A 15,655-nucleotide genomic window follows, 5' to 3' on the forward strand; every position below is an offset into this window, starting at 1 on the left:
GCAAAATTTCGGTCCGAAGCTTAAGTGTGGACACCTTCGTATGTGCCGACAATCAATCAAATCGCTCGGTAATGCGATGTCAATAAATAAGGAAGAAAAACCAAAAATAAACTAAAAATATTCCATACGAGCGCGAATTTCAATTAATATAAAAAAGAACCTGTTCGTGACATCGCTTTTTGCCGTTAACACAAGCCACCTTTTCCAAAACCTTTGCAAACGTATGACGTTGCCCGACATATTCATGCGATTAGTGGACTTCTAATGGGCGATCTCGGGGAGAGGCAGGAAAAGTTATGAACACTGACACGATATTCAAAACGTATAGGAATTGACTCTTGAGCCTTCATCCGAAAATCGTAACGCTTTTTAGTCAGTTTCTTCTCAAATGAGGGAAACATCAGTGAACGAAATTCTGATGAATAATAAATTATTATAAGAATTATAAATTTATGAAGTTTGTACTCAAACGCTCCCGCGTCTTCTCTCACACTGAAACTTCGAAAGCAAAAAAAATTCACGCATGCTGCGTCGAAGAAGAAGGAAAACACAAACTCAACGTGCTTTTGTGATGGACGAAAATTTGTTTAAAAACTTGATTTCATTTGGGTTCGGAATATGTGGAAAATTTTTGGTTTTGTCCGTCATCGATCAAGCCGGTGAAACTCTCAATGGAAGTGTAATGGAAACCGGTGATTGCGGCGAGATTTCGGACATTAACCTCTGCGTTTGCGTGCGGGGCTCATAATTATTTAATAAATCGGAAATGGAGACATTGTCTGCGACCCGGTCCGATCGTCCGGTCGAGCGTTTCCTCGCGGATGTGCTATCCTGGACATCCCAGAGATATACGCGTCCCGACCAATCACGGGGGTCAATGGAGAGGGAACCGATTTTTATAGGAACGAGCAGAATCGTGAGAGCGGAATGGAATTCCATTACTGATTCATTGAATAATTTCGTGGCGTTTGAACGAGAAATTTCATCACGAGAGAAGAGCAAACGTCCGATAGGGAATGCAAATCCATAAGCCAAATTTAAAATCTTCACAGATTGACGCTTGGCGGGCCGTCACTTAAGGTCACGTCACTTTACCCTGGGAGATCCGCTATGGCGTAGCAACCATGGAAATCCCTTTTTACACTTCAAATTATACGAACGGTGCTTACATGCCCTTACTCTGATAATTACTGAATCATCGGTTCACTAAAATCTCAGGTTGAGATTCTCATTTAGTCGAAAAACATGCGAGAAACAACTTATTTTTCCACGATAATCGATCTTTCTGATGAAAAAAAATGGAAAAACAAATTACGAGCTCTGCACAATCAACGACAAATGCCAGTCACTCAACAAGCCCTCGTACACTTTTGGATTAATACATGGCACCAGAAATTCCGACTGTCGGTTAATAGCTCGAATTTATTAAACAGAAAATGAAAAATAAATTGAAAAACGTAAGTGGTAGTTCGAGCCGGGACGGGAAAATGTATTTCGCGACAAATAATCCACATTCGTCGTTGTTTCACTTTTTTCTCGTGTCCACCTTCACGCTATTTTCGTTGACAGAAATAACGTACTAGTGGAAGAAACGAGTGCAGTGACACATTTCGATTTGGTGTACCTTGCAATGGTTTCTAGATTGTGACCATTTAGATTTCCATTAACGTGTTGGACAACACCGTAAGGGCTATTAATTCACGTGAATGCAATGACCAGAGCAATGAAAACCAGAAGGGATTGGTTGAAAGAAAGAGAAATCGGCAGGAGAGAGAAATAGCGAAAGATGGAAAAAACAAAATTGCAAAAAACGAGCGGTGGTAATTGGACGTTGCCGCCTATAAAAATAGCAGTTCTGCTTTATAGGCAATTAATTCACGACGGTTGGACATACGTATATAGAACGGGAAAAAGACAGAAAAAGAGAGAGAGAGAGGGAGAAAGTCAGAGAACTCGTGCTGTATGTGGGATATGGCTAGTTATTCCCTCGTGGCTCGACAGTGAATCTCATCGTCGGTTTCTATGCTGCGAATTGGTGAATAACATTCTTTTTTCTTCTTTCTCTCTCTCTCTCGTTCTCTATAAATTCTACCAAACAACGAGTGCAGGTACGACGCATTTTACACGATTGACAAACGGTAAATTTACAATTCATACTGGCAAACGGCCAAATAATGGATTATCGCACGTGTGCCATAAGAAAAAGAATTTTGAAGAAAAGAAAAAATGAGTGCAGTAAATAAAACTTCCATACAAACGTGGATTTAACATTTTTTTCACAAATTCCATAATTATTGAGGGAAAACATCATCGTTGAATCAGAGACATGCAAAAATTTATGGAATAGAGATGCGTCTCTCCAATGACAGACATTATTTACGAAGTTATTGTAACATAACATGATCGATAATGGAACTTGGCTCAGCCTGAAAAAATGTGTACCTAAGATTCGAACGCTTTTTTCTTGTGAATAGCAACGGTGCGGAAAAATGATGGAGTAAAAAACGAAGAAAGTCTTGATTAGCGATGAGGACTGGGGATTTTAATAATTGAACGGATAAAACTTTGATATTCGCGATGTTCGTGTAGTCTGCGATTTCCTTGAATCGAGGCAGAGAATTCTAACCAATTCACACGGGTCTGGTTCCGTCAATCGTTAGTCACTATCATTATATATTCAAATACACGCACACACACACACACACACACACACACCCAGCATAGTCCGAAGCATAGTTAAGGAAGCGAGCGGTTTGAGGAGCCGAACGGTGGCGCCTTTTTCTCCAATTAAATTATACTTTTCTTGAATAACCGATAATTGGGTATAATAGAAAATTTCCATAATTTTTACTCCCTTCTTAAACTACGATCTCGTTGCAATAATAAAATTTTCTTTTTAATCGTCGAATAATAATGGCGGCTGGAAAAGTGAATCGCGGTTGGAAAAGCGAGTCGCAAAGTAACTCACCTTTTTTCTTCTTCCTTGTTTCGGTCCAATGAAGAGTTATATATTTACGGGATTCGAGCTGCGAATAATTCTACCCCGTTTCTAGCACTCTATCTACGGGGAAGGAAAGCTGATTTGTAAATTGTGCGGACCTCTCGGCTTACATAGTTTTTTTTTCCATTTATATCCAGAGTTTGAAATAAAAGGAGTGAATATACGTAAGTTGTCAAGGCTGCGGTTGACTTTCGGGGTAATTTATTTTCTGTAAAGATCGTGAGTAATGCATCGAGTTTGCAAACTTTTCCGCCGCTCTTTCTCTCTCTCTCTCTCTTCCTGTCTCGCTTTTATCGCTTTCTCTCTTGCTCTATTTTGTACCAGTTTTTGACTTCTCTTCTGATAATGAAACAAGTAACTCTTGCCTTCCCAAAACTGAATTGCTTGCGGCAAGAGCGAAAAATTCCGCACATCTTCGATTCTGTACGTAACTGTACCACGAAACTAACGCGAAGGCTCGCCCACTTGAGGTCAATTTGTCAAATAGACAAGAATTTTCCTGCTTCATAGTGAAATCTGAACAAACGTTTCAATTTCTTTTAAATAAACGAACCTCCGGGTCACAAATTTCATTTCGAATATACTTAGAAATACTGTGTTAATTCTTTCTGCCTACGCTCGAACAGATTTGAATTAAGCTTGAGTGTGAAGCATTATGGAAAAGAAAACAGCAAATCATGCGAATTTTAATACGAAGTATTCGTAATAGAGTTGGACGAACGTAGCACTTGCCACGCTGTACATGACAGGAGGCCATCAATGCCTCCATCCCTCTCTTCCCCACTTCGCTACATGTCCAGGGTTTGCTCATCATTTGCATCACAAAATTCTACAGCGTAAAGCAATTAACGTACGTAGAGATACGTAAATTGAAGAACGAACGATCGTCGGGTGATTAAACTATGTATACATAGGTACACACAAGCTCAATCAGCCTATTTTGGTTACGGTGGATTAAAAAATTACTGAAAACAGCTAAGTCTTAACGAAAATTATCTCCTTCACAGAGTGTCTCATAAATTGGATATAATAGTGAAACGACAAAGTTCTCGACTCGATTAGCATGAACACAAAAACCATCTTGATTAACCGGTTGCGAGTGCAGCTTTACTCAGAAATATTAATTGCATATTTCCTCATGACTTTTCAATACTTTTAATAACTTCGTTGTTTTGATTATGCTGAAGCACTTGACTGCAGCTAAAAAAGTCAACGACCAACAGCCTTAAAAGGTTTCCCTCTTCATTGGAGAGGAAGCCAGAATAAAAATTTCATCGAAGTAAATAAATTTGTTCGAAAATAGAAAGCAGATTTTTCGACTTGACTATACGGCGAGTGGGAGTCGTTTTTATAACAAGCTCAATGCAACAGCGTTTCGTCGCACGGTGCTGCTCACTCGTTCGATAGCACCTGCGAGCTTTTGTGATGTAAAATGACGCCGGTGAGCCGCAAATGGACCAACGGAATTTAAACGTTCTGGTAGCAATGGGGCGAATGTAAAGAGTTCACAAAGAATCATATTGTACAAGAGAACCGAGAGAAATATTACACTCACACATGCAAATACACATAAGTTCGTATGAACGCGATACTCTCGCATGAAGGGCGCGGTATTTGGGTCCGGAGTTGAGTGCGGCAGCCCGTAGGCATGCAAATTGCATTAATACGTCGTGTAAGCGGCCGGCAAATTGCTTTACCATCAATTTCAGTTGGCTGCCCCCGTTGGATCGAAAGGCTCTCGCTCGCTTTTGGTTTAGCTGCGCGCCGTTACCGAAAAGCACGTAGGACAGCCAAGAGTGAAGCAGCACAACGAACTTACTATTCTCTCCATGCATATGCATGTAAGGAATTCTCACACAATTATATCCACGATTGATTCGCGCGCCTTGATATATGCAGCATTTTTCCACGCCGTTTTCTCTTCATTTTTAAGCTATTCCTTTCGCATGAGCGTATTTTTTGGTGGCGCAAATCGGGGCACTCGAAATTTGGACTTCCGAGAAGTCGCGGTTTTATAGGAAAAGCTTTTGCTTCTGACATATTTTTCCAATTTCTGTCGTTAATATCTCTTTTAAGCATTCGGCAACCCTTTATTTATACCGTCGCTAGGAATTTCTCACATTTTTTTCTATCTGCGAAACAGTTTGTATCAGGAATTTAGAATTATTTCGTAGATGAATTATTTAATAGAAATGTAATGACGATGGCGAATCTCCTTAAGCTCCCGTATAAATTTTACGATTTTTGAAGTTTTCATTCTTCATTAAATGTTCGATAACCTCACCTGAAATGTGTGTGAAATTAAGTACCGAGCTTAATCTCTCGATTTTTTAAGATATTTTCGCACATATGCAGATAAATATTTATAACAAGCCAGCTTGTTTTATTCTGATGCAAAGCAAATATTTCAGCTCTTAAATTCGCTGCTTCAACGAAAAATATTTAATCCTGATTATATTCTGAGCTCAAATCCCCGAAAGCTCTTTAGATTCATTAATTTCACTTCATTTTTCGTTGACTTTTCCAACTTTCATGAGTGAGTTCAATTTCGTGCAGATTCATAGATTTTCAAGATTCTTTTCTAAAAACTAAAACTACGGTTACAAACATTTTCATCATTTCGATTATCCTGCTTTTCCGTAATATTTTCATTCTAGTTTCTTCTACAAACCGGTTGTAATAATGGTAGATTGTTCTGGGAACGAATATTACATACATTTCAACGGATTACATGGAGAAGTTAGTGGACATTGGAAGAGGCTCGTAAATTCGAACCGCCTGCTTTTTATAGGATCTGCGGCGTGCATGTCCACTCGCATGTGTTTGCATACTTCGTAATTCATGTATAAAAATTTTCCCGACAGCTGTGCTCCTATCCGAACAACAAACCATTCCGGTACGGCGATACAAATTTCCATTTGATGGGTAAAACAAATTTTGAAGTGGGGTTTTAGCCATTCAACGAAAGTTATATACTTTAGAAAATTTCATAAGGTTTATCAAGGGGTCTGAGCAACTAAGAATCATCTTTGTGAACACGACTGATGCTAACAAAAATACTTTGCACTCCTTTTTTTTATCTCGTGCCAGAAACATTGAGAAATGGATTTCAATTTTATTCGAATTCAGCACGTTTTCGCCTCGATTGAACTGTCAGTCGACGTGCGATGCTGCGACAAATAACGAGAGCTCATCATTTTCATGAATTCATTATTGGTATGCTTTTTGTAGTATCGACCGATCTGCAGTAACGAGTTCGCTGCTCTGCATAAATTGGGCTAAAACAGCTCGGTGTGTATTCCAAATTTGGCGCAAGTACTTTATCGATTCGTCATACGGAATCGGGAAAATCACCAAGAGATTCATCGAAAATTGATCAATTAAAGAACGAATTTTTCAAAACTCGAGACCGAATGTCATCGCAGTGGAAATGATTTATATTAAAAACTGGAAAAATATACCGTTGTTCAATGGATTTTCCGTTCAAAGTTGTGACCACGAGATTCACTGAATATTTTCATTCTGATAAACAGTAGAAAATAAATACAGAATCTTGCTAGCGATTAAACGAATACGAGCGTTTTCGTCTTCTCTTAAATTCGCACATATGGATACGAGGAAACACTTTCTGTGGCAATGATAACAAAAAAAAGGTCGGAAGAAAAGCGAGTGGAAGTGAAAAACGCAAGGGATGAACGCATCACTGATGAAAGCACGAAAAAGAGTGGAACTGTGTGATGACCCTGCGGAGAGAATAAGCTCGAGTGAGTAACCTCAGAAGCAGGGCGACGTTTCTGTCGATCAAATGAAAGAACGAGAGTGAAAGTAAGAGAGAAAAAATAGAAAACTAAAGAGAAAGCAGAGAAGCTGTGAATGTAACTTGCGTGCGCGTACTCGCGTGTGTCTGCACGTGAATTGTGTGTGCGAGTGTCCCTGTACACAGAGAGACGGAAACACGTCGGGGGTGGATCGAAGTATAGCAACAAGTGGCCGCTCACCACATCAGCGTGTAGAGCAGCAGAGCAGTTTCCCTACGTCTACAAACTAGTGCCCCGGCTGACACACCCGGGAAGCAGGTGCAGGACCTCTGAACTCTAGACGACCGGAAGTGGGTACTGCAGCCAAATCCCAACGCACCACAGCAGTCCAAAAGTGAGAGGGCGAGGGAGATAGAAGCTCGACGACTCGCTACGATGGCTTCGTGTTTCTATACCGTGCTTACATTCGTACATACGGTATACGTATGTGTACTATTTATAGACACTGTACACCGTACACGCTCGATGGACCGCTGTGTCACGGGTCATCGGGATCACTATTATTCGAAGAAGCCTCGACTAAATTTCAATCCAATTTTCACACCCTCGTTCTCTCGAATTCGCCGGGACTGGAAACCAGTGCTTTTTAATCGGATTATCATTACGTTATTTGCTTCATGAATACTCGAGAATATTCTATTTCTTGAGTCTGTTGCGGAGTTACGATATTTCGTGACTTCGGTGCGACTTTCAGAGATTTTCGAGAGTAAAATTTTGCTTTTTTCTTCTGACATTTGAAACTTTATCTTTTGGGGAAAAGATTAATATTCTTGTAACTTATTCCAATGAGTGAATTACCAGCCATGAGAATTTGAGGAAAATATGTCCCCTTATCTTTTTTGAGATCGTGCGGGCACGATTGAAGATAATCAATAAAAGGAATCAGCAACTAGTAGTTGGTACTGGTCCCATTGACAATGATTTCGTACAAGGAATCGTGAACAATGACAGAGAAAGTGGATTTATAACAGTGTAATAAAAACGAGAAAGAACAGGAAAGATTAATTAAACGATTAATTTTCAAGGCTCGTTACGTAGGACGAAGTACGCTTGACTTTCATGGGAGCGTTGGTTGCGGGATTTCCTCGTTACCGTGCCAACAGGGGCGCTCCGAGGGGACATTTCCGTTTGCATTTTTTTCTTATTACAGTTTCTTCCTCTCTTCCGCGTCTCTCTTTTTCGATGGTTTTGTCTTTGCCTCTCTCTCTCCCTCTCTTTCGCTTCTCACCCGGGTAATCTTGTCCGTGTTATATATCTCGTCCCTCATCTACTCGTCTCTCCGGTATTTCTCTGGCTTGGAACTTTCCGCTGGTTTATTCCCTCGTGCATACACGTCCGCACTCCTAAGTTTTGAAACATTCATGAACAGGCCCTTTTATCGGATATAAGTTACAATAAAAATACGTCGGAGAGGTCGAGTTCAAACGATGAGGCACCACTCGACAAAAAAATAATTCGTTAAATCTGATTGAGGAGCTCGCATGCGTAGCGTTTGATGATGCTCCTGAACGTTTCGCACTCGCAGCATATTTCTCCTTCCGCGCAGGCTGCTTCGCTTCTGACCCGCGTTCTCAGGTGGCCCATTTCGCCCCAGTGTTCCATTCTGCCCCGCGATCCCTCGTTCGCAGAACGTCCGGTAACGCGGCAAAGACATTCCACATTTATACAAGGCCAAAAACTACGTGAGCTCAAAGGTGTTAAGTGCTCTCGATGCCTCAGTGATTTATTATCGTACACGTGCGAAGATATACCCGAAATAAAACCAGTCAACACACGCTCCCAGTCCTTTAGGGAGTTAATAAAACTTTCAGCGATAACAATCCAGAAGCCACAAAGGTCTTGTCTTCGACGCAAAACTTTACGACCAGATGATGTCGAATGCACTTTTTTCTCTCGCTCTCCAATTCCCTTCGTATTTCCAATTAGGGATTAAAGCATGCGGATTTATCGAATATACGTTCACGGACGATCGACTACGACGATAAAAGCGAAGAGAATTTTCGCAACTTTTTGCCTCTGTAACGCTCCGAGTATCGAAAAGAAAGGAATTAAGGACGGGGACACTGAAAACGAGTACGAGACATTGCAAAGCGATTCCCCGTTTATCAATTTTACCAGTAAAAGACTGCCCATTATTGCCACGTTCGCTGCCGTTCGTCAGCCGTTAAACTTCCTCGCCCCACGACGCAGATCTGCGTTCGAAAGACTCGTTTTTTCCTAGCAAACTGTTTAGTAATAAATGAAGATTGGCTGATTTTGATATCGAGTGGAAAATAGAGGTTCGCTGGAGACCATCCCGGGCTTTCTTCTCGTACGATGATAAACCCCTTGTTATATATCCCGGAAAATTGCTCGTAGAGGCCACGATGCAACGGTGATACGACAAATTGAATTATACAAAGGCAGCTGCTACCCTCGCGTGTATTTGCTGAGGTAGAAGAGAGCGCTCTCTCGGTATACGTATAACCAAGTAACAAAGTGACGTATCTATGAAGTATAACTATACAGCAAAAGTGACATACGTATATATTGGCCGTATGGAGAAGGAATCTAGTGTGCTTTGAGCGTAAGAGGGCCATGTACGTGATATCAGCTCGCTTTTCCGCGCTCCTCTCGTTTCTCTATATACACAAACCTTTGTTCTTCCTTCTTCTATCTTCTTCTCTCCCTCGCCCTCTCTCCATCTCTGTCTTTCCGCCGGTGTATCTTTGTCTCAAGTCTGGCACAATCCCGTAAACGGAGAATCTCATTAAATCCACTCACGAAACTCTCTGTACATTCTATCCGGGACGCTTTGGCTCCCGAGAGTTCAAGATTCTGTATTGCTCTTGTTTTTTTTACTCTATTGAGTTATCGAAATGAAAATGGAAATTTGAGAATACTTTGAAACAATCGATGCGTGTAATACGCACATACGTTTGATAGGCAAAGGGACTGTGCTCGACGACTGCCCAATATCTGGGAGTGAAAGCAGCCTTTTCTTTCCGTTATTTTATCAAAACTTTCGGGAGAATTTAAATCTCAACGAATGCGTTGTTTCTGCGACTTTACTCCAAGAGATATGCAGCAACGTATTCGAAACTGGGCGACTTCTCTCCTTTATTCATACATGTCGAGTGAATGTTATTAGAAATTCAACTATTTCGTAGAGCAATAATAATGTTATGAGTATAGTTAAACGAGACGAATTTCCATTTTATATTCCAAATTAAATCATTATCTTACTTTATTATATGATGATTCGTGAATATTAGTAAAACTCACTATTTTGCGAACAAACTCCGGATGCGTGGTGACGAGGACGACGTCGGTCAGTGCTAGGACTTTTATTAACGTGTTTTCGGTTACACCATCATGAGTTTTCGCAAATAAAGTTTTTTTTTACTACTAACGATAGCAGATTTAATATTTTTTTGTCAATTGTTTGGCTCACGCTGGAAACTGTACATCCTTTATGAGCCTATAAATAAAATCGTAAATCCATAATTCCTTGGCATACAATAAAAATACCGCAAGCCAGAGATGTGAGTTTGGTTGAAATAGACGTTGTAGAAGGGAATGTAAATAAGGTGAAAAAATAAAAAGCATCCGAGCCTCAATTCCGTTACAGCTCGTTTCGATAATCCCCGATCTGTTCGCTTTCCGAATAGCAGCGAGTCTCTCTCTCTCTCTCTCTCTCTTTGGTAGCGCCAATTCCACTGTTGCTTTCTTGTATAACTACCATTTATGAATTCTGTATCGAGAAGAGCCCGAAAAACTCCGAAGAACGAATCACGTGGATTTGCTTCAGTGCGTCGTCTGACGGCTCCGAAGACTCTGGTGCAGCTGTGCTCTCTAAACCCGCACATTTTGTTGGTCTCCCTTTTTTTCTCTTCCTCATTTCCGCTCAATATCGCATTTTAATATTATTGCGTGCGAATGACGATCGAGCAAGCGAAAATTTCGTGCGTTATTATTTTATTGGTCCCCACCTTGGGGTTCGCTTGGACTCTCCTCACTTCGCGTCACTGGCTATGCGCGCGTGAAGTATCGCCGTGGTAAACCGGGGATTTACATATTTCGGAGTAGCGCTGCTGGTGAGCGAAACCAACGAAAAAAAGGGGCAAAATGAAACATCACATTTGTGTATATTCGCCAGTTTACTCACTTAAAATATTTTTTCGAGTATCCGAATGGAAGAGAAATTTCAAATGAGAATTTAATCCACACACTACTCGGTTGTAGCGCGTCCAATCAAGCTCGTATGTCTCAGCACAAATATATGTACACACGATTTGCCAATGCTTCGGGCTATTCATAGAGTGATCCATAGACACCTGGAAGTAAAAACCAGAAATCAAGTTTTATGTAATGCCAGATTCAGACCTTATGATTACGTAATTATTGACGAAGTATGTGTACAGCAATGCTCAGATCAATCGTTGATGGGACAGAAGGATAATCCTCTGAGCATTCTTGGACACGCAACATTCTGTCATCGCTTCTGCACGCCACTGTGCGGGGAATCATATTTAAGCTACAATTATTTTCAATGATTCTCTGTTATTCTTATTTCGACGAATCAGTGTCCATTCAATCTCGTGAACTCACGTCAGACATGGTGTTACATTGTCGATCATTCGCAGCAGTAATACTAGAAATGGTTCTCAAATTTGCTCCTCAAGCTAAATTATGATTGGATACGACGCGTATCCTTCCTTGCTGAGGGACGTACATTATTTTTTTTTTTTATATCGAAGCCAGTTCTGGGGTAAGAATATCTTTGGATGCGATCAGTAGGACTGTTGCTTTTTTTAATGGGATTTAATGGGAAATTCACCTGAATTCACGTTGAACTGCGACGTGGGAAAGTAGATAATTGCGAATTCAGCATCATCCGAGATCAGTTGGAATTTTCCCTTTCTGCATAAGTCTGTGCGCAATCGTTTCATTTTGAGTATTACTCCAAAATATTACACGCAGATGAAATGGACAGGCTTTTAGCAGTTCATTTTAAATTACAGCGGTGTTCTGAAGGAATAGAGAAGCGAATTAGCTTTTTATCATAGCAGAGGAAACGACCGTTAAATCCTTAAATGATCCATAATGAACGCCATAACGCACATGTAAGCTTTCCTTCGTGTATGATGAGAGCTGAGCATACTTTGACATTTCCAGTATGATTGTGTCGCAACTGAAATGTGGAATCAGATTTCTGTAAAATACTGTCAAAATCTTACCGCTTCATTGACAAACTTTTAGTCGTTATTCTCGTTTGCATTTGGAAATGTTTTGACAGCAGCAAACTAACTGTGAGAAAATCACACTTCGAATAATTTCTGTAAAAGTGAATGTGGTCATGCAAATCTCGACGAGACCATTCCAGGGGTGATAAAATAAATAAAGTTCCTTAAGGTAGCTCATGCACGATACAATTTTCTCAAGAAAGTTTTGAAATTTGCACAGAGTTTAAATGGGTAGTCGACTGATACGTATATCAAATTTTAAAGGGTTCGTCTTATTGGTTATTGAGATAAACGTGTTTAAATATGAAGAAAAAGACACAGGATTACAGGGACTGTGCATAAAAAATCGTTCATCTTTTCATATGACGAATGAACGCTTCTGACGAAGTTTATGAAAACATACACAACAACAATGAAATATATAATGAAAGTTTAGGAAAAAATTCGAGACTATTGCCTTAGTAGTAATAAAGTTATTACGTTAAAGATTGAACGAAATTGGTAATGAGCACTGGTATAACCTCACACAGACTTCTGTCTTTTTATTAATATTTTTGTCTTCTCAATTTGATGTCGTTATGAGAAACGAAGGGAATGAATCGAGCGTTGAGCTTTGTGTTCAGGGAGTCGTGTTGGATTTGTTTGTTTTTATATTTTTTTCTTCGTGCCACCGAATACTGCTTTGTAGGTTTAAATTTGTCCCAATTTCTTTATACGTGTATATACACGTATCGTGCGATCCTATAGTGTTCACGGACATTTGGTGAACGACGACAGAAGCGCGAATGAGGAGACCCAGGGGCTGACGAAGTACGTCCCTTGACGACCCATTTCGCGCGACGCTTTAAAAGTCTACTGCTTACGGTCGCCATTTACAGGGTTGGTGCTCTCGGGGGTAGACGGTCTCGATGGGGTGGTGCGCCTGACGCGAAAAAGGATCTAGACTCACTTCGAATGAACGTTGCACACAAGCCGTTAACTATAACGACTTCTTTGTGAAATTTTCTATGTATGAGTCTCTATGTGTGCCTGTGTGTATGGGATTATACGAACGTCCAGTATCTCCTACGAGAGAATGAGAAAAGACATCGCCTCTTTCCTATTTCAGTATTACAAATAAAAAAAAAAAAAAAAAAAAAAAAAAAAACGTTTCACTATTTCCCTTTCCCATGTACGCTTCCGTTATTCCTCCATTTTTTTTCTTGTGTGCGTTCTTTCCTTTGTCCAGATCCTTTTCAACCTCGCCTTTTCTCGTTTTTTCATAATCTCGTAGTCCCGCTTGTACAATAATTTGTACACACACCTTACTTCAATCTACGAGCTGTGATATGCGCGGAAGTGCGGATCATAAAATTTTTTTTATCATTTTATTCCCGCCTTTCTTCAGCTTCCCTTTCAGATCCCAGTTAGAATAGCTCAAAACGCTTGGACAATTATTCTGACACAAAGTGCCTGAATATTTATTTTGAATTAAATCGATAAATTTTCATTTCTTCATTTCGTAAGTTTTGTAAAAGAAATTCATAAGTTTTATTGTATTCATCCAAATCAGTATTCATCTGGATAGTGGAAATTTGCCTTGAACTTTTGACAACTTATACTGGAAGCTTGTGCAAGCAATGGTGCAAACGCCTTTCGTGCATCCGCTCGTATTCCTCGTTATATCGCAATAAACGAGGGCAGAATTCAACGTGAAACAAAGGAAAAAGTATATATATCTGCGATCGTAAAGAAAACTGAGAAAGAAATGCAATTTCGGGTGATCTCTACAAATCGCTCGCGAAAAGATCGAGAAAATAGAAGTAACCAAGCGCGGTTTACTTCCGATAAAACAACCCCGATTTCCTAATGATTATTCGCAGAATTCTGATTGCAACTGCCTTCATAATACCAGGACGAAGAGCTATCCGACTAACGATTATTCTGATCGAGATTAAAAGGGGAATAAACTGGATGCTTTTGAATACAGGGCGCAGATTCGGACTTGGCAGCTTCCCAGAACACAGACGGAGGAAAAAATGAAGAAAACTGACGGAGATGTGTATAGAAGTGACACTGACTTTTATAACGAGATGAATTCAACAAGCTCGGAAATATAGGGAATTCGAGGTGAAAATCAATCGATTTATTTCGATGGCAAATGTAAGAAATCGTTGGCTTCTGATCACTGATCTCCAATAATAACAATCGAATGTAAATACGATCATCAATAATTTGATAAATTATACCGAATTTCGAAGTGATATTTCACGCGATGAAAGCGTTGTCGAAAGAGCGAATGCGACTTGCTTCGGGATTCAAAATAATCACATCAACACTGGCAAACTCAGCAGACTCTGACGTACGTTAAAATGATCTGAAAAAATGGCAATTTCTTTATTTTTCATCGGACCGATCGAGACCACGGACTCAGCCGGGACAAGATTGAAAATTAGGTAATCGGGTCAGCGTGCTTGAACCGTCGCAGTCAGGTGACTTAAACTCGGAGGGACCCATGGGTAATACGTCGAGGAGAAAAACTAGAATTTCCCGAGGGAAACTATTCTCAGAGAAGGTAAATTCTTTGTGACAGGACGAGGCGAGAAGACGGGAAAAAAGTCTTGTTGAAGAGGACGACCTAGTGCTGGCTGTACGTTATATTAAGCATTCTTTTCTAAGGTATCCGCCAGACAGTAAGATTCATGGAATGCAGCTTAACAATTGTATACAGCAAAACTCTTTTCTACCGATGCACCCTTAACGTTGCGTATGCGAATTCACCGTTGATGCGTATAATATTCAAATACATCTCATTCGTGTATTCCTTTGAAGATGTATACGCAGTCCTTTTTTCATTCTATCCGGGGAAAAATATAACGGAGAATGGGAAAGCGAGAAGTACCCAAATAACGTTCCCAGAAAAAGGGCCAGGAAAAGAAAATTCGCTGTTCATTTCAGGCTCAAAGGTAGACATGTTTTGGTTCACAGAATTTATTGAGTTACTTTCGAAAACTGTCAGTTTGAGTTATCTCTAATCATATATACATTCTTAGACGAAAGGTAGAGAAGGAAGAAGATGAAAAGGTCATGGAATGACCCAAATTCAGGTGCTTTGCGACAGAAAAATTGTACACCGTTGGCCTGACGCAGGGTTCGCTTCCTACATCAAATAATAATAATTGGTTGAGATTCAGTCGACTTTTTTCCTCAACTCTCGGGGGAAGAAAAAATCTCTGTGATCTCGGTAAACTCGAAAACTCATCTGTCAGTTTACGATAATTTCGTCATCAATGCGAAAAGTTCTTTCGATCTTGTGCATGGTCCCAGTGGCCAAATCGATTTTTTAATCTTATCCTGTCAATGGACCAACCAGAGTGTATAATATTTGTGATAAAAACTTGGTTGCTTCGTCGGTGCTTCGACTGGCAGAATTATAATTTCCAGTAGCTGGAAACCGTACACAAATGAATGATCACGAGTTTACGCGATCGTGTGTATTCGTGTAGGAAAAGGTTTCAGGAATTTGTGGGTGCCAAACGAACTGCCTCCGGATAATCGACGAAATTATTTTCTGGACGGTTGGGCAGCCTCGGATGTATAAAATATATAGTAGGACTTGAACAAAAGCCACG

General features: G+C 40.2%; 1 protein-coding gene and 1 long non-coding RNA gene across 3 annotated transcripts in view; one reads left to right on the plus strand and one right to left on the minus strand.

The window, feature by feature from the left end:
* The window catches only part of LOC122409854 (mannosyl-oligosaccharide 1,2-alpha-mannosidase IA-like), a 336,122-nt gene that overhangs the window by 199,377 nt on the left and 121,090 nt on the right, over window positions 1-15,655 (plus strand). The window lies entirely within an intron of this gene.
* LOC122409861 (uncharacterized) overlaps window positions 10,179-15,655 on the minus strand; it is a 129,037-nt gene continuing 123,560 nt past the window's right edge. Inside the window, exon 5 of the long non-coding RNA XR_006260774.1 lies at window positions 10,179-11,135. This is a non-coding gene — a long non-coding RNA (uncharacterized lncRNA). The remainder of the gene's footprint in view (window positions 11,136-15,655) is intronic.

Source organism: Venturia canescens, chromosome 4 (genome assembly GCF_019457755.1).
Source record: "Venturia canescens isolate UGA chromosome 4, ASM1945775v1, whole genome shotgun sequence".
NCBI classification, from domain to species: Eukaryota; Metazoa; Arthropoda; class Insecta; order Hymenoptera; family Ichneumonidae; genus Venturia; species Venturia canescens.